This window comes from Papio anubis, chromosome 9 (assembly GCF_008728515.1).
Source record: "Papio anubis isolate 15944 chromosome 9, Panubis1.0, whole genome shotgun sequence".
In the NCBI taxonomy this organism is placed as follows: Eukaryota; Metazoa; Chordata; class Mammalia; order Primates; family Cercopithecidae; genus Papio; species Papio anubis.
Window position 1 is genome coordinate 41,137,184 of NC_044984.1, and position 19,534 is coordinate 41,156,717.

The window sequence follows — 19,534 nt, forward strand, 5'->3', positions numbered from 1 at the left end:
AAGAATCAATATTGTGAAAATGGCCATACTGCCCAAGGTAATGTATAAATTCAATGCATCCCCATCAAACTACCAATGACTTTCTTCACAGAATTGGGAAAAAAAAAAAAAACAAACTACTTTAAAGTTCATATGGAACCATAAAAGAGACCTTATTGCCAAGACAATCCTAAGAAAAAAAGAACAAAGCTGGAGGCATCATGCTACCTGACTTCAAACTATACTACAAGGCTACAGTAAACAAAACAGCATGAGACTGGTACCAAAACAGATATATGGATCAATGGAACAGAACAGAGGCCTCAGAATTAACATCACACATCTATAACCATCTGATCTTTGACAAACCTGACAAAAACAATCAATGGGAAAAGGATTCCTTATTTAATAAATGGTGCTAGGAAAACTGGCTAGCCATATGTAGAAAGCTGAATCTGGATCCTTTCCTTACACGTTATACAAAAATTAATTCAAGATGGATTAAAGACCTAAATGTTAGACCTGAAACCATAAAAACCCTAGAAGAAAACCTAGGTAATACCATTCAGGACATATGCACGGGCAAGGACTTCATGACTAAAACACCAAAAGCAATGGCAACAAAAGCCAAAATAGACAAATGGGATCTCATTAAACTAAAGAGCTTCTGTACAGCCAAAGAAACTACCATCAGAATGAACAGGCAACCTACAGAATGAGAGAAAATCTTTGCAATCTACCCATCTGACAAAGGGCTCATATCCAGAATCTACAAAGAACGTAAATAAATTTTCAAGAAAAAAACAAACAACCCTAACAAAAAGTGGGCAAAGGATATGAACAGACACTTCTCAAAAGAAGACATTTATGGAGCCAACAGACACATGAAAAAAATGCTCATTATCACTGGTCATCAGAGAAATGCAAATCAAAACCACAATGAGATACCATCTCATGCCAGTTAGAATGGCAATCATTAAAAAGTCAGGAAATCACAGATGCTGGAGAGGATGTGGAGAAATAAGAATGCTTTTACACTGTTGGTGGGAGTGTAAATTAGTTCAACCATTGTGGAAGACAGTGTGACGATTCCTCAAGGATCTAGAACTAGAAATACCATTTGACCCAGCAATCCCGTTACCTGGTATATACCCAAAGGATTATAAATCATGCTACTATAAAGACATATGCACACGTATGTTTATTGCAGCACTATTCACAACAGGAAAGACTTGGAACCAACCCAAATGCCCATCAATGATAGACTGGATTAAGAAACTGTGGCACATATACACCATGGAATAGTATGCAGCCATAAAAAAGGATAAGTTCATGTCCTTTGAAGGGAAATGGATGAAGCTGGAAACCATCATTCTGAGCAAACTATCACAAGGACAGAAAACCAAACACTGCATGTTCTCACTCATAGGTGGGAATTGAACAATGAGAACACTTGGACACAGGGAGGGGAACATCACACACCAGGGCCTGTCATGGGGTGGGGGCCTGGGGGAGGGATAGCATTAGGAGAAATACCCACTGTAAATGATGAGTTAATGGGTGCAGCAAACCAACATGGCACATGTATACTTATGTAACAAACCTGCATGTTGTGCACATGTACCCTAGAACTTAAAGTATAATACATATATTCATTCTTGCTAATTTATTTATTAAAAATGAATACATGAATGAATTAACTAATATAGATTTGGTAGAAAAGTTAGAAAATACAATTTTTCAAATGGAATAATACAAGCAGAAAGAAAACAGTTCACCTGTTATTTCAGCAGTAGAGACGATCACTATATGTATATTGTTGTATGGTCTTCCATGGTTTTTCTATGCACATAGAAATGTTATTTGCATGTGCATTGCAGCATTATTCACAATAGCCAAGATACGGAAACAATCTAAGTGCCCATGGATGTGAATGGATAAGAAACACAGGCACATATAAAATAGAATGTTATTCAACCTTAAAAAAGAAGGGGATCCTCTCATTTGCCACAACATGGATGAATCTGTAGGACATAATGGTATGTAAAATAAGCCAGAAACAGAAAGAAAAATACTGCAGGATCTCATGTATACATGGTATCTTTTTTTGAAAAAAAAAAAAAAAGTAATACATAGACATAGAGAATAAAACAGGTGTTACAAAGAGTTTGGGGAGGAAATGTGGAAATGTAGGTCAAAGGATATAAATTTGCAGATATGTAAGATGAGTAAGTCTAGGGAGCAAATGAACAACACGAGGACTGTAGTTAATACAGTTTGAGTATTCCTTATCAAAAATGTTTGAGACCAGAGGTGTTACAAGAAAGGGGTCCTGATCTGGACCCCATAAAAGGGTTCTTGGATCTCACGCAAGAAAGAATTCAGGGCAAGCCCACAGTGCAAAGCAAAAGCAAGTTTGTTTTTTTTTTTTTTTTTTTTTTTGAGACAGAGTCTCGCTTTGTCCCCCTGGCTGGAGTGCAGTGGCGCGATCTCGGCTCACTGCAAGCTCCGTCTGCCAGGATCATGCCATTCTCCTGCCTCAGCCTCCTGAGTAGCTGGGACTAGAGAGGCCCGCCACCGCGCCAGGCTAATTTTTTGTATTTTTAGTAGAGACGGGGTTTCACCGTGCTCTCAATCTCCTGACCTTGTGATCCACCGGCCTCGGCCTCCCAAAGTGCTGGGATTACAGGCGTGAGCCACCGCGCCCAGCCGGCAGCAAAAGCAAGATTATTAAGAAAGTAAAGAAATAAAAGAATGGCTACTCCATAGACAGAGCAGCTCCAAGGGCTGCTGGTTGCCCATTTTTATGGTTATTTCTTGATGATATGCTAAACAAAGAGTGGATTGTTCATGCCTCCCCTTTTTAGACCATACAGGGCAACTTCCAGATGTTGCCACGGCATTTGTAAACTGTCATGGCACTGGTGGGAGTGGAGCAGTGAGGACGACCAGAGGTCACTCTCATCACCATCTTGGTTTTGGTGGGTTTTAGCCAGCTTCTTTACTGCAACCTGTTTTATCATTAAGGTCTTTACGACCTGTACTTTGTGCTAACGTCCTATCTCATTCTGTGACTTAGAATGCTTTAACCATCTGGAAATGCAGCTCAGTGGCTCTCAGCCTCATTTTACTCAGCTCCTATTTAAGATGGAGTTGCTCTGGTTCACACGCCTCTGACATTTCCCCCCTTCCTTTTATAACAGAACCCTTAATCCTAAGGGTTGCAAAGGGATGAAGATCCATCTCTAGTAACTTCTTCGGGCTGAATAGGAGTGATGGTATTCCTGCCTAACTATGAAATATCTTGTGTTCAGGGTAGAGAGGAGCTCAGTCAGAAAGCATCAGTATGGTGAGGGACATTCATGACTCTTAAATTCTGACAAAAAGTGATATTTGGAAGATTAATAAGTGTTCGATTTAAGAAAACGTTGAGTAAGCTTATCCTTATTCCTATACAGAGTGCCATAGCAGTGTATTCCACAAGAGTAAAGCAAAATAAGTAAAATTATCTCAAGTAAACTAAATTATAAGGCTTTCCAAATTATAAGGGCAACTGATGGAACCAAGCTGATATGACATTGCTAGATGATTCCATTATGTCCAGAATTAGAATATTGATCTAGATTTTTACATTACTCATCCGTCTTGTTTGTCTGAGCAACAGCTAGAGATCACTGGTTGGTTCACAGGAATAAGCAGGGTTAGCCTAAATTGCAGGAACTAACTTAAAAGCAACTGATGAGACTAGAATTTAATAACAAGTGTAGCATAGCTCTTGAAACACAGTTTCTCTCTCCAGTTTCCCATTTTTTACTAAAGACAAGTCATAGTAACACTGATTTGCTTTATTATACTTGGCCTGATTTTTTGTATGAAGTGCAGCAAGAATAATTATTTTTCACATAAGCCTTTTGTAATTTGACTTTGATGGAACTCTGCTCCATAGAAGGAATCTCAGATAAGACTTTTTTAGAACCAAGCCTTGCAATGAGTTTGAACCCTGAAACATCTATGAGTTGGGTAAATTTCTCTCCTTTTGAGATCCCAAGATAACTTGGGACTCCTGGACCTATTAGAAAGTGACATTTTTACAACAGGTTAGAAACCCTGTACAGGGACTGTGTAGGCAAATATGAGGCCAGTTCCCCAAAGGGATTTTATTGGTTTTACAAGTCAAGTTTGATTCCTCAAAGGAAAGCATGCTATTCCAGTCAAAGCCTTGGTAAAATAACCAGTTTCTCCAATCGCGTTCTGTTACAATAGAAAACGGATTCTTACTGCACTTATGCAAATAACTATATTGCTAAAAGTTAAGAATACTCACAGATAGTTTCCAGATTCTGGAGAAATCAGGTAGAGAGAAACAAACATGCTCCAAATTTTGTTCAGAGGAATATACTTTACATAATTGCTACAAGCTGTAAATAGCTCAAAAGAAAAGTTTCCTTGACTCTGAAAAACAAAACAAAGGGTCAGCAACATTTTAAGCAAAGTCAAAAGATTACTTTAGTCTTCTATTGTTTCGGTTAATTTAGTTAATTCCTGTTCTGCTTCATATTCATGAACATTTCACCTCTCTATGAGAGTTCTGAAAATGTTTTCTTCTATTCTAATGTCACAATTTCCAAAGTTATCAGAAGCTTGCATTTTAGGACATCTGTCAAAGTCCTATTGTTGATTATAAAACCACCTTTTAAAGAGGATTAAAACAAGAAAACGATTGTCTGTGGATGAAAAAATCTTTTAGAACAGCCACTATTAAAGCCACGATTGACTAGGAAATTTGGGTTACCTCTGTGCACGCAATAATTTTATGTAACAATTATAATTATTAATAACATACACTAAGTTGTATCAGAATTGTAGGAGTTTCCCATTATTTTGGAACACATACCAGTAACATATTTATATGAATATAGCCCAAAGAAAACCAAACACCATTTTATATTTGATAATGCTTCCTACATAACTCTTAAACCAAAAAAGCCAAATGTCTCTGTTGCATTAGTGCATCATTGATGTCAAACCTAATTCTTAATGAAACCTTATAGATAAAGTATTTAATCTTGATCAGTTTGACCATAAGGTAAGATTTTCATAAACCTTTTATAAGCCTTTACAAATTTTTGTTAAAGAGCAGAGCATGAGAAGGTTTTTCCTCTAAGAAAAACCTGTTGTGCTTTTATTCCAATGTTTAACTTATGGAAAAACTGAATAATAATACCCCTTTAGTTTTAGCCAATGTCCACATACAGAATCTTTTTTTACAAGATTCGTTTTTTACACACTTTCCATAACTTGCTTAAACCTTCGGCTTTATTCTATCTAACTTAAAACAATTCTTTAATCCTTTAATTTGGGCAAGAAAAATCCACATTCCCATACGTTCTTATAATCTTTCACCAAAAACACATTTCACTTTTCTTACACACTTTGCATGTAGAACTGTTTTTTCAGTAGTCTTAATTATATGTTACAATGCTAACTCTTTTACTTTTGATGAAAACTTTGGTAAGTTTGGGATTTTAATTATGTACTAGGTGTGCAGCCTAGGATAACACACAGAAATGCAGATAAGGACCGACTTTTTCCAGCATAGCTACGGTGTGTGGCTAACTCCACATGTCCCTTGCCTTATCTAGAATCTAATGCTCCAAAGTAGCCAAAGTAGGTAAATTGAACAATTTTCAAAAGTCAAAGGGCCAGGTGTGGTGGCTCAAGTCTGTAATCCCAGCACTTTGGGAGGCCGAGGCGGGTGGATCACAAGGTCAGGAGATCGAGACCATCCTGGCTAACATGGTGAAACTCCATCTCTACTAAAATTACAAAAACTTAGCCATGTGTGGTGGCGGGCGCCTGTAGTCCCAGCTACTCGGGAGGCTGAGGCAGGAGAATGGCGTGAACCTGGGAGGCAGAGCTTGCAGTGAGCCGAGATTGCGCCACTGCACTCCAGTCTGGGCAACAGAGTGAGGCTCCATCTCAAAAAAAAAGTCAAAGCGGCAGTTTACAACTTTAAGGCATTTAGCAAACTTAATATCTGACCTGCATAATTTAGACCAAATGTCTTCATTTTACCAATAATCTTTAAAACTGTTTTTATTTCCCAAAGATTACTTAAGTCACATGAACTAAAAGGCATTACACTTTTTAGTTATGTGATAAAATATTTGATTTAAACTCATTATTATTAAACCAATTAATTAAAGTTCTTTTATATTACACACACATAATACATATAAATACATAGACAAATAGAAGACAAAGGATGATCCCTTAAGCTGGGAATTCAATCCCGAACCCGGGCTGCCATTGTAATGGCAGAGAACAAGAGAAAGTACTGCCACGGGGTTGCAAGGTCAAGCTCCCAAGGACTGACCAGAAGGAAACCTCATCCAGTTTGCACACACACACATACACAAAATACATACACACACACACACACAGAGAGAGACCAGAAGTCTGGCTGGTAAGAAATTCTTACCCTTTTGCCAGCATGCCAGGCTTCTGGGTTCCCTCTCCCTGAGACCTGGCTGGCTGCATCACTACCCTGGGGGCCAAGCTGCAACACAAAGGAAAATTATCTTTTTCCATCTGGCCAGAACAAAATATGTGTGACAAAACATAGACACTAGCCACTCTGCTTAACACCCAATATCAAACTGGCAAGGCTCAAACTTGCCCCCATCATTGTTAACCCAACCTCCAACCAAGAGTTTCAACATGTGGTCTGGGGTAAGATGGTCACCCTGAGTAATAGAAAAGATAAGAAAAGGAAAGGAGAGAGAGAAAAACGTTGCCCGTGGCAGGGTGGAGAAGGCGAAATGCTCAGGGAGGCCAGAGAAAGACCCACCCATTGCAGCACCACTGAAAAGTTCAGATGGTCACTTGTCAGTCAAGAAGTGATCTTTTCCAGCAGTCCCATCAGCTCTCAAGTTTCCCCTTTTAGGGAAGAAAAAGCATTCCATGTCCCAAGATTCTGTACATGCCTAGTCCTGTCACCCACAGCCACCAGCAGAGACTGCCAAGCAGATTAATCCAAAGAGAATAGCAGTTAACAGGCCATAGTACCAAGCCCATTCTTAGCCGAGAAGGACTTTACTGAGAGGAGAAGGACTTTACTGAGAAGGACTTTACTGAGAGGAGAAGGACTTTACTGAGAAGGACTTTACTGAGAGGGACTTCTAACACCCTAAATCTTGGAAGGATTTCTAACCCTCCAAATTTGGGCCTCTAACCCATTATGGTCAAGTGTCCTTGCTTTTTTATCAAGAGGACCCTTTAACCATCTCTGTCTTAGAAGAAACTCTAACTCTCCTAAGTTGGGCCTCTAACCCAATCCCATTCTTTACCCAGGTGCCCCATCACTTACCCAAAGTCGGCTGATCAGTCTATTGCCTTTGAGTTGGGAGGCTTCTTCAGTATTGTACCTTCAGGGTTTGGCAGAAAAATGTTACCAGACCCTACCACTTACTACTCAAAAAAGTTAGCTTTTGGGTTGCGTGGTTCCCTCACTAGTTGCTTCTGCGGTGGCCAGAAAGATGTTATAGGACCGCACCACTTACCCAAAGCTAGCCTTTGGATCAGGGGTTTCCTCACAATATTCGCTTCCACGGTCTCCAGAAAGATGTTACAAGACCCCAACACTTACTGGGGGTTTCTGCACTATAGCCCCTTCGTCGTTGCCAGAAAGATGTTACAGGAAAAGGGTACCAGTCCAGACCCCAAAAGAGGAGGTTCTTAGATCTCGCATAAGAAAGAATTCAGGATGAGTCCATAGAGTAAAGTGAAAGTAAGTTTATTAAGAAAGTAAAAGAATAAAAGAATGGCTACTCCATAGACAGAGCAGCTCCAAGGGCTGCTGGTTGCTGATTATGGTTATTTCTTGATGATTTGCTAAACAAGGGGTGAGTTATTCATGATTCCCATTTATAGACCATATAGGGTTCCTGACATTGCCATGGCATTTGTAAGCTGTCATGGTGCTGGTGGGAGTGTAGCAGTGAGGAGGACCAGAGGTCATTCTCATCATCGTCTTGATTTTGGTGGGTTTTAGCCATCTTCTTTACTGCAAACTGTTTTATCAGCAGGGTCTTTATGACCTGTATTTTGTGCTGACCTCCTATCTCATTCTGTGACTTAGAATGCCTTAACCATCTGGGAATGCAGCCCAGTACGTCTCAGCCTCATTTTACCCAGCTCCTATTTAAGATGGAGTTGCTCTGGTTCACATGCCTCTGACAGAAATAGTTCAGATTTTGGATTTTTTGGATTTTGGAATATTTGCATACATATTATAAGATACACTGGGATGAGACCCAAGTCCAAACTTGAAATGCATTTGTTTCGTATACACTTTACAAATATACCTTGAAGGCATTTTACATAATATTTTTAATAATTTTGTGCATAAGACAAAGTTTTCACTGTATTTTGACAGTGACCTATCACAGGAGGTTAGATGTAAAATGTTGTACTTGGGCATCATGTCAGTGCTCAAAGAGTTTTAGGTTTTGGAACGTTGTGGGTTTTGGACTTTTTAGAATGTGTTTACCTATTTATTTATGCATGTATTTATTGAGATGAAATCCTGCTGTGTCACCCAGGCTGGAGTGCAGTGATGAGATCTCCGCTCACTGCAACCTCTGCCTCCCAGGTTCAAGAGGCTGCTTCAGCCTCCCGAGTACCTGGAATTACAGGCACATGCCATCATGCCCAGCTAATTTTTGTATTTTCAGTGGAGATGGGGTTTCACCATATTGGCCATGCTGGTCTTGAACTTCTAACCTCAGATGATCCACCTAACTCAGCCTCCCAAAGTGCTGGGATTATAGGCGTGAGCCACCGTGCCCAGCCAGGGTTTTGGATTTTTGGATTAGGAATGTTATATCTGTATATATCTGTAATACTGTATTGTATATTTGAGATTTTTGCTAGAAGAGTGGATTTTAGGTGCACTTGCCACAAAAAAGAAGTGACCATGTGAGATGATGGATATATTAATTTTCTTGACTCTAGTAACCGTTTTACCATGCATATGTATACCAAAACATCATGTTGCACACCTTAAATACACATAATTTTTAAAGCGGAGAAAGAAAGGGTTAAGCCTAAGGTCAACAATGGTCCTATAATTCCGGGCCAGCTAGTCCCATAACTGACTGTGTTTGTTTACCCACTTGGGGTTCTTGGATTCTCAGGGTTCATAGATGATAGTGATAAGGATCTAAGAACTAATATGTACCTATATTTCAAAAGGCCTCAAACAGGCTAAACAAGTTAACTAAATGGTCAGGTATCCATACTGTTAGCAAGACTGCATTAACTTGATGTGATAATCCTAAATTTTGATTGGGAATTTTATATACCTTTGAGTAATAAAAATAGGAAATGAATTAATATATTAAAGTCAACACTCAAAACTCATTAAACAGTATACTTAATATCTGGACCCTGCATTGCATATAATTTGTACTTTAATTAAAATAAAAAATTAAAGCTGATCATCAAAATCTTTGAAAATCTGGGCCTCTTGAAAGGTGGGGAATAATAAAAATGGCCTTTGGTAGTGAAAAACCTGGGAAGCTAGTAAATGGTCTCAGAAAAATAAGTAGTTTTAGTCTCTTTTTGCCCAAGACTATCGGTTTAACCTGTGCTTAAGATCCCAGCTCCTCCACTAGGATCTTGTTTCTCTAATTCCTCTCTGCCTTCCCTGACTTCTTGACATCCATCATTCTCAGAGCTCTTTATCTGGAATATAACTCTGTCTAGAACCTTGAACTATCACTACACCCCTTTCTTTACTGCTAGCAGTCTCTAAACTACTTACTACTGCCACCACTCCTCTGAAATCATGCCTGATTAGTAAATTCTGGCTCCACCACTTAGGAGCTGTGTAACCCCAGGCAAGAAGGTTAACTTCTCTTTGCCTCAGTTTCCTCATCTGTAAAATGGACTTAAAGAAATACCCATCTGATACAGTCATAAAGATTCCATGACTTGGTACATGTGCGGCACTTAGAACAGTGTCTGGCCCGGGTCCTGTAAGTTACTGTAACCACTGTTCCTGTTTTCTGTCTTCTCCCAAATAACTCCACAATGCATCCTCCCAAGAGCTGCTTCTTGGTCTCCTCTGCCAGATCCCTCCTCCTCTCAACTTTCTGTGTAGAAGTAGCTCTTTGGGCCTCCACTCTTCTTGCTCCACGCATTCCAAATTCTTTCCTTTTTAGGGCTTCAGGGCTGTAGTGTCAAGTTTCATTCTACAAAAGCATCTTTCAGATCTTTCTTCCCAGTCTTTTTCACTTTATAAAACTAGAATTCCTTTGCATTATGAAATAGGATCTCCCTCATAAATACAACTTGATCATGATCATGCCACTTAACATGTCACATGTTTCTTCATCTGTAAAATGAGAGGGCAGGAGGGAGAGGTGATCTCTCAGGATTTTTCCTTCTCAGAAACATTTCCATAAATTCTTTTCAGACTCCCGCTGCCTTCTGGACTACTCCATTAGGATATCTGTCATTACCTCAGACTCCACATGCCTAAAGCAGGACGCATTACCTGACCTCACATGCCAGCATTCTATTTCTGTTAAAGATATAATGCGCATTCTCCTTGTCACTCAGACTTGAAACTTGGGTATGGCTTTCATACAGCCTCATATCTAATCAGTTGCCAAGTCCTGCCAACATTCCTTCATAAAGTCCCTTTCCTTTCCCTTATTCCTTACAGTTTCACAGCTTGCACTTTGCCACAGTCACTCTCCGCCATGCTACCTCCTGCTTCTTGCCCTCTCCCACCTAGAGAGGCAGATTCTTCCTGAAAACACGGTCTTGCACATTCCTCTTTCTGCCTTGCCAATCATAACTGTTCCCTCTACAGGATGAGGTCTAATCTCTAGAATCGCAGACAGCTTTCTCTTTAACTTATGCTCCCACTACATTCCTTCTGACTTTCCATTCGTGCAATGGGTCTACTCTTACGCAGTTTTCTGCTTTGTTCACACCATCCCCCTGGTCCTGGACACATTCTCTCTACCTTCCCGTGAAGCCTATGCTAACTTAAGTATGACTTTCTTTCAAAGCCCAGCTTACTTGCTTTTTTAAAAAACTCGAGCCGACTCTTCTGTGATGCCTTTCTCCAATGACCAACCCAGGCATTGCCAAATACCTCCTGGGGGCAGGGAGAGGGACATAATTGCCCCAGTTGAGAACCTGCTTGACTGTTTACCTGTGATGAATTCTTACAGCAGTTTTGTGTACTCACTGGCTTATAGCAAGGGCTCTCATATTTTAGTAATCTTTTTATTTCAATTCCTTGGGGACAAGGACCATACACCTCAAAGGTCTAGTACATGGTGACAGTAAACACGTGTTAACAATAAAAATGAGGACTAAATTTAAAAAGAAAGCTATGATCCCCTGCCTGCAGACAATATATTCAGTGAACATCACAAATGCCATCTCCCCATGGAAAACAGAACAAAAATGGGAACCTGAAGCAATGTGGATAACCCTAACTCATAGTTTTCATTAAGTTTACCATATAATTTCCTTTACATTTGATCTGGGCATGTGGGACTTATGTAAAAATACATTTAATATTGTAAGGTACCACATAAATGGAAGGTATTTATCATTACTGTCCCGGCCACTATGCCTGGAATGTTTAAGAATTCTTGGCATGATTTCTAAAAGTCCAGAGAATGAGTTGTATTAAAGAAATGGTTCCCAACTGGGGACAATTATGTTCCTCTCCCTGCCCCCAGGAGGTATTTGGCAATGCCTGGAGACATTTTGGGTTGCAATAAGTGAGGGGGTGCTGCAGACATCTAGTTGAGAAAGACCAGGGATGCTGCTAAACATCATACAGTGCACAAGACAGCCATACACAACAAAGAGTTGTCTGGCACCAAATGTCAGTAGTGTGAAGGACAAGAAGCCCTGTGTTAAAGGAAGCTCACAGGGGGTGAGTATGGACCCTCTCTTTGTGGGGCATGGAGATGAACTGCTAACTTCCTTGGACAAATTGCCCACTGCATCCTATCTTAACAGGATCCCAACACCTGCTCTTAATCGCTCCATAATTCCTCTTGTCTTCAAGTTCCCATATGACCTTTTAAATGCCCATTATCAACGTGACCAGCTTATGATGTTGGTAACTAACTTATCTATATTTCAGAAATTTTGAAACTATTCCAATTTATTTAAGACAGAAAATATCAATAAACTCTAAAGTTAATGAGGTCTACCTGTAACTGGATATAGGAGGACAGACTGTATATTCCATTTTAAAAAAACACCAAAAGAATTGAATCTTAATTAATTAGAACAGTGAGTAGATATGAGTAGTGTGAATACCAACAAAAATAAAAATATTTCTCATCAATTGAAAATTAATGGATTTAAATAATTACTAAAAACTCATGCAGCTGAAAACAGCCTGGAATATTTCAGCCCTTGAGAAAAATCCCTTTCTTTGCACATACATGTTTTTTGTTCTAAAGATATTTCTGATCAAGGATAGCTATTGTACTAAAAAAGATGGATACAGTTTTGTGTGTTTGTTTTTAAGCCCTAGCTAAGTTATGACTCCTAACAAAATACTCAAGGAAAAACAGAAATAATGAGAACTTTAAAGTTTCTCAAAGTGGTGCATATAAAGAGGATCATTTATAAAAAGAAACTTTAAAAATAGACTTTTATTTGAAAAGAGAAAATGTAATAAAAGACACTATATAATTCAATACCAGATGACTGTTATAGTTTCAGAAAAATTCCTTTCTCCTCTCTGGGTCTCTGTCTCCTCACCTTAAAATAAGAAGATTGGATTAATGGCTGCTCTCTCAAAGACCTCTCCCAGTTCTCTGAATTAATGATTCTATACACTATTTCTTAATGGATCACTTTCAAAGATAAGAAGGTGGACTTGTAGACAAATCTCTTGAATAGTTGCCTTGGTAGGCCAGTAGGCCTCAGGTCTAACAGGACACTGGAACAAACTGGGGAGCTTTAAAAAAAAAGTGATAAGGGGACACTACACACACAACAGTCTCTGACTTAGTTGGTATAGGACAGGATCCAAGCATGGTTATTTTAAATGCTGTACAGGGGAGAGCATTCTTATGTGCAGCCAGTGTTAAGATCCCCAGATTTAGAATAAAAGTTAAAACAAAAGCAGCTAGTGCTCAGGTAGGCAAGATAAATGGGCAAAGCAGACTGGACATAAGGAACTGGAGAACACGTGTCCCATCTATTTCCCTCCAACCAGTGGGAGGAATGAGCCTAGTCTTTTTTTTTTTTTTTTTTTTCAATAAATGCCAGAAATCAAAAATTTAAGTGAAATTCTGATATTTAAGAGTTGGCAACTAATTTCAACTAATTTTAAAAGAAAGTGTAAGTCACATAAAATATGCTCACAAGCTTAACTTGGCTCTCTAGCCACCAGTTTGCAACCTAAACAAAACTGGTTCAATAAATCAAGCACAATGTTTTCTCTGTGCTCTGCCCTGTCTGTCTCCTGCCCAGAGCCTCTTTCTTCTATACCTTTGTCCATAGCCTATCCCTTTCTTTTTCCTTTCCATTGTCTTTTTCTTTTCCAACTTCATCACTCCTAAGAGATGGAAACTGAGATCCACACATTAAATCTTCATGTGGCTCTGGCTGTATCACTGGACAGGCTTCTATGCCTGGGAAAATTCAGGTTATAAACTGTAACCTGAGGCTGTGGCTCCATGATGTCAACAAATGGTTGGTTTAGTAAAATCAGGGGGAAAATCAGTCAAGCTCATAATTTCACACTACTAAGACTAAGACTTTGTCAAGCAACATATGGAGGTCCTCATTTAATTTCTGATTTTGTTTTGTTTTCCCTGCTTTAAATCTAAACCAATGCATATCAAAATCACCCCTGATATTTTTTAAGCTCCCATATTTGGGCTCCATCCCAGGCCAATTAAATCTGAATCTCTGGAGATGAAGTCTTGGTATTGATAGCTTTTAAAACACCCTAGATGAGTCTAATGTGAAGTCTGCTCTGAGACTCACTAATCTAAAACCATCACCTGACCCTGAAGATCAGCAGTGTGCTTAATGCCAGACGACTATCATCTTGAATTGTTCAAGGACTTTCTCAGCTCTGTTCTCATTGTATCTTCACAACTCTGAGGTAGGCAGCTCTGATACTATTATTAGCATTGGACAGATGAGAAAATGAGGCATAAAATCGTGAAATGAGTTGCTCAAGGGTACCCAGCTAGTTATTGGCAAAGACACATTGTAACCTCACTTGAAACAGAGTTACTTACTAATACTAGAGGAATTCAGTGATTGGGAAGGTAACAAGGTTAGGGGAACTCCTCTGCTGTTAGTAAGGTTATCACTAGAAAACAAATGTGATCAATGTTCAGAAATAAGTACAACGATATTTTTAAATTTAAAATTTTACTTTAAATTTAGGGTCAGTGTCTTTTTGTAGGTTATTGAAGCTAATCTTTTAATTTTACTTAAAATGTTTTTATTTCAATAGCTTTTGGGGTATCAGTGATTTTTGGTGGTTATACAAATGAAAGTGATGAAATCTGAGACTTTAGTGCACTTGTCATCTGAGTAGTATACATTGTACCCAATAGGTAGCTTTTTATCTTGCATCCTCCCTCCCAACCTCTGGATTCTGAGTCTCCACAGTCCATTATATTACTCTGTGTGCATACAAGATGTCTTTTTCTAAGTCTATCACAGGTTTTCAAAGTACTTCTGCACACGTTCTTCTCCCATCTCCTCACCACCTTTCATAGATGTACATTCTCCCAGACACTAAAAAGATCCAGGTAGTTTCCACTAAGATATTATTTTCAGAAAAGTATTTTTAAAAGATTACATAGTCATAGAATTTCAGAGGTAAAGTGAACTTTACTGATCAACTTTCTCTCCCTCCTCTGATAGATGAGAGTCTGGTTTAATTCAATACATATGGAATGCTAATACTATACCAAATATTTCACATTCATTATCTTAATTAAATTCTTACCATAACTCAAATAAAGTACCACCAACACTACCACCACCATCATCATTCCTATTAAGCAAATGAAAAAACTGAGGCTTAGAGATGCCATACACCTTGCCCAAGGTTCCTGGGTGAGTAAATTGAGGCCTGATATTTACATTTGACTCAGAGCTTAAACCCCTATTCACCACCTTCTATCATCTGGAGTAACAATAGTGCAAAACGTGAAAGATAAACAAATCTTTATGAAAATGCCAATGAGGCGATCAGTGAACACTTCTCCCAAGAGGTGGAAAAGTGGCATCAGGGATAGGCCATCACAAGTACATAGGATTTCAGTAGGCATTCTGGACTGGAATCCAATCCACACAGATATTGAAGCAGAAAAGTAATAGGGAGGGAATAGGGTGAACTGTGAGAAAGAAAATGTCAAGAGAAAAAGTTGGAAAGAGATGAGGAGGCAGATTGCAAAGGGTCCTAAGTGCATGACTAAGGAATTTAGACTGTATTTGTGTGCAATGGAAACCCACGGAAGTTTTTAAAAGCAAGGTCCTTTAACAAAATGTGAACTGAATTTTAGAAATATAAATCTCATGAAAGAATGGCGATTTAATTAGGGGAGCATAATTTGGTATGGAGGAGACCAACAGGAAAGCTGTTGCACCTCAGTAACTGGCTGTTTCACTCTTAACCATGTGTTGTGCTTGCATTTTTCTCCACCGCCCACTCCCACTTCCCCGAGATTGTTCAAGGCACCTCTATATCTGTTTCATATGTCTCCAAGTCTAGGTCAGGTGACAGGGACCTGAACTTGGGCAGTGGAAATGGAGACAAGAGGACAAGTGTGAGGGATATTTTCAAGGGCCTGGTCACTGCTCAAAGTGGGGAGGGCAGTAAGAGAAGGAGAAGCAGAGAAGAGAAAGACTGTAATTTTCAAACTTAGGAGAAGGGGAACAGATGAGATATAGAAAGGAAGGGATGGTCAATAACATCACAAAGAGATGAACAAGATGGCTTGACCAAGGTCTCAATCCAACAAGTATTTATTAAGCAGGTACTATGTGCTGGACATTAGAGGAACAATGAGTAAAATCGGTTTTTGTCCACAAGCATCACCCAGAGTAAAGAAAAGAGTAGCAACCGTCCGATGTCAGGACTCCTAAACATGGTGCTCCTTTCATTAAACGGCCTTAATTCATGGAGCATCATTAAAAAATATACATAAACAACATACATATAGGTTTAAAGATCCAAAACACCTTTAAAATCTATTCATCTCTCTGTTCAATTATATTACAGTCAAAGAAGAGTGCAGTAAGTACTTGCTGTTCCTTCTTCCTGTTCCTTCTGCTGGCCTTCTTCCCTCAATTATAGAAATAGCTGGTCCCTTTTCATCATTCGGGTCTGAGGACAAATGTTATACCCTCACACTGGCCCTCCCGGTGAGTCACTCTATTTCAAGCATCCTCCCCCATCACATGATCCTGTTTTACTTCTTCATTGCACTAAGAATACCCGAAATGTATATGCCTACATTTGTATAGTCTGTTTCCCCCTGAGAACGGAAGCTTCATAGAAGGTGAAACAAATCTTGTTAGTTGCTACCAGTCGCACAGTAAACCCTCTGTAGAAAATGTTTATTGGCCACATTTTTTAAAAAAGCGAATAAATCTCAAGATTAAGACCTCAAACCAAACTAGGCCAGTTTCCAATTGCTTGCGGCGACATACTGAGAACTCGAGTGACTCTCAAGAGAAAAGCCATTTTGAGGCTGGGGTCGAACCAAAATCCAGGGGGTCCACACCAGGTCAGCACCCCGGAATTGGCTGTTTTGCAAGATTTCGGGAGGACCAAACTAGCATGAGGTATCTGACAACGAGGCCAGCCATGCACCGAGCTCAGGTTTTATTTCCGTTGTCCTTCTGACGTCAGAAAAAGCACGAGTTGCTGCACAGTTTCTTTTATCAAGGTGACAAATTACACCCTCGCTGGGCCCTGCATTCTGCAAACCATAAATGTATTTTCTTCCTCCCCCTTGTATTGAAAAATGTAAAAACCCACTGCAGAGAGGTCAAAACCCCTTCCAAACGCAAATGAATACCGTTTTCTAGCAGAGGCGTCTTTTTTCACTGTTACTACACACATCACCGTGGATTCGTCTGAGAAAGTAAACGAATCCTGGCGGCAGTTAGTTTCTAACAGAGAACGAGGGTTTGTATAAGCCTCGGGTCCGCGCCGCAGAGCAAGACAAAGGACTCTGAATTGTAGCACCACCTTCCCCAGTCCAAGGCAGCCTGTGAAAGGCACTGGGAGCGGCGTGACGCGGTTACCGCGAAATTCCTTTTGCTGCCATATGCACTTGTGCCTTCACTGACTACAGTTCAGCAAAAACCTTGGGCGGGCGATTTGGCAGGGAATCGGCGCCCAGGCAGCCGGGTAACCTACCGGATCCCAACGGTACTGAGGGGCCCCATGCTCCGGGAGGTGGGTAATTTAGGGGGCAAAGGGCTCGCACAAGGGCGAAGGTGCGCTCTCCTCCCGGCACCGACCCACGCATTTAAAGGCCTCTGTGGCAATGTTTAGGGACGCGAGCTTGCTGTCGGGGGTTGGGAAGGAGGTAGGACTGGAAGCGAGAGCAGTCAGCGCCCAAGACCGCGCAAGAGGTGGCCTTTTGTTCGCTGGCTCCAGCACATCCCGGCTCTCGAAAAAACACTATCCCTGTCCCCCGCCACCCTCTGCATTTTAGAAAAACCTCTTCAGGGCAGGAAAGGACAGTGAGTCACTTGCAAACATCCTTTAGTAATTTCTCGTCGCGCCCTCCTACTTCCCCGCGTTACAGAGGGGCAGAGCACCAGGAAGGACGGCAAACGTGCCCCGGTTTACTGGTGGTCCGCCGCGGCTACCCAGCCGGCCACACGCAGCACCCCAGGACATCACACGATCTCCCCTGGGCCTTGGGGACACAGGAAATTTTCCCCAAAGGTCGGGGATTCAAACACTCCTAGAACAGGGTCGCGCCCTCGGGTCAGATGCGCTCTCCCTCCAGACCTGCGTGGTTCCCGGTCCTCGTAAAAATGGAACCAGATCTGGTACCACACTCCGCCACAGCCACAGGAAAACACACCAAAGCCACAGGAAAACAAACCAAAAAGTAAGCCACAGCCCACGCAAAGGTGAACTCGGGGGCCCTGGCGCTTCCTCGCTCTGCCGCATGCGTTCGGGAAGCACAGGAGACCTGGACTTTTCCTCTCCTAAAAGCAACATCCGAAAGCATCCGGCACAGCCTAGCTCTCTCTGCTTTCACGCCAGCAGAGATGATTTCTACGTTACCGCCTCCTCCCACATCTAAACATCCCCTCGCCGCTTGCCCAGCCCTCCCAGGGAACGGATAATCACCTTACCTCCGCAGATAAAGGGAAAGGTGGCGAAAGGCGACGTGGATGTGTCCGCCCTTCCGGGGTTTTTACCCTCGGCAGTTTGATGTCCTTTGTGTCAAGGTCTGGCTGCGGAGGCCGGGAAAAGGTGGCTCCCGTCAGTCAGGGCTGGGCAGGGAGCTTGGCGTGGCCTGGCGGATTTCCGAGGAAGGTGAAGGGCGGAGGCTCCTGGCGACCTTCAGGCGGAGTGGCGTGGCTGCCCCAGTCCGCGCTCGCCTGTCTCTCCTCCTCCTTTCCGGGCCGATTGCATCAGAATCTCCCCTCACCACCAACCCCCACTCACACTCTGCTCGCCGGCCTCGCACTTACATCTATATGCACCCGCGCTGAGGGTCACGAATCGGAGTCATTCTCCTACTGGGAAGCGCGTGGCCCTTCCGCAACCATGGCTTGTGATGGTTTAAGGGGGACAGGCCATTCCTCCCTGTCCCGCGCGCCGTCTCCTCCCCTCCTGTGCGCCCGCTCTTTAACCAAAGCTGCGTGTCACTGAGCCGTGCCGGTCACATGGTGTCACTGCTGGCGGCCGCGCCTTGCTGCCTCCCTCTTGCAGCTCTCTGACGATGCAGCGACCGCGGCTGGCGGAGATTGAGCAACGGGGAAAGGGTGAGGGAGGGGTTGCGGGGCGCGCGTGTGCCCGCCGCACTGAAGGTGGCACCGGGACCGGAGGCTGCGCACCGCCCTGGCACCTGCCCCTCTCCCTCCCGGGGCCCGGCGGCATGTTCGGGACCCAGCTGCGGCGGCAGCTGGAGAATGAGAGCCCTTAGAGATGGGGGTGGGGTGGCTAAAGGGGCACCGGAGGAGGACAGGAGGGCTGTGCGTTCCGCTGGGGCCTGCATTTTGGGTACGCCAGAGCCCCGCCGGGGCCGAAGAAGCGAGGGAGTTGCATTGTGGGAAGGGCGCAGCATGAGGATGGCCGCGGGAGTGGCCGGTCCGAGCCCAGCCCGGAGAGCAGCAGGGAGCGCCTGGGACTACGAGCAGCGTTGGAGCGGAGGGTTGGCCCTGGGTACAGCCCGCAGATGGCCCGGGTTGGCGGGAAGGGGAACGAAGCGACAGGGGGAGCGGGGAGCTCGGGCACCTTTAGAAACCCTTTGTCCCTATCCTGAAGCGGGAGGCA

At 42.1% G+C, this 19,534-nt stretch overlaps 1 protein-coding gene across 5 annotated transcripts in view; it reads right to left on the reverse strand.

Moving 5' to 3' along the window:
- SLC38A1 (solute carrier family 38 member 1) overlaps positions 1-19,297 on the reverse strand; it is an 86,909-nt gene extending 67,612 nt beyond the window's left edge. The window contains exons 1-2 of one of the 5 annotated variants that reach the window (XM_017945822.3): positions 18,388-18,862; positions 4,304-4,431 (exon numbers count right to left, since the gene is read on the reverse strand). The gene's annotated coding sequence lies outside the window, so the exon portion shown is untranslated. Of the gene's footprint in view, positions 1-4,303; positions 4,432-18,387 lie in introns of all 5 variants that reach the window. The other 4 variants (XM_021922241.2, XM_017945823.3, XM_009180569.4 and 1 more) reach the window with 4 other exon arrangements.
- Between the last annotated feature and the right edge of the window lie 237 nt (positions 19,298-19,534).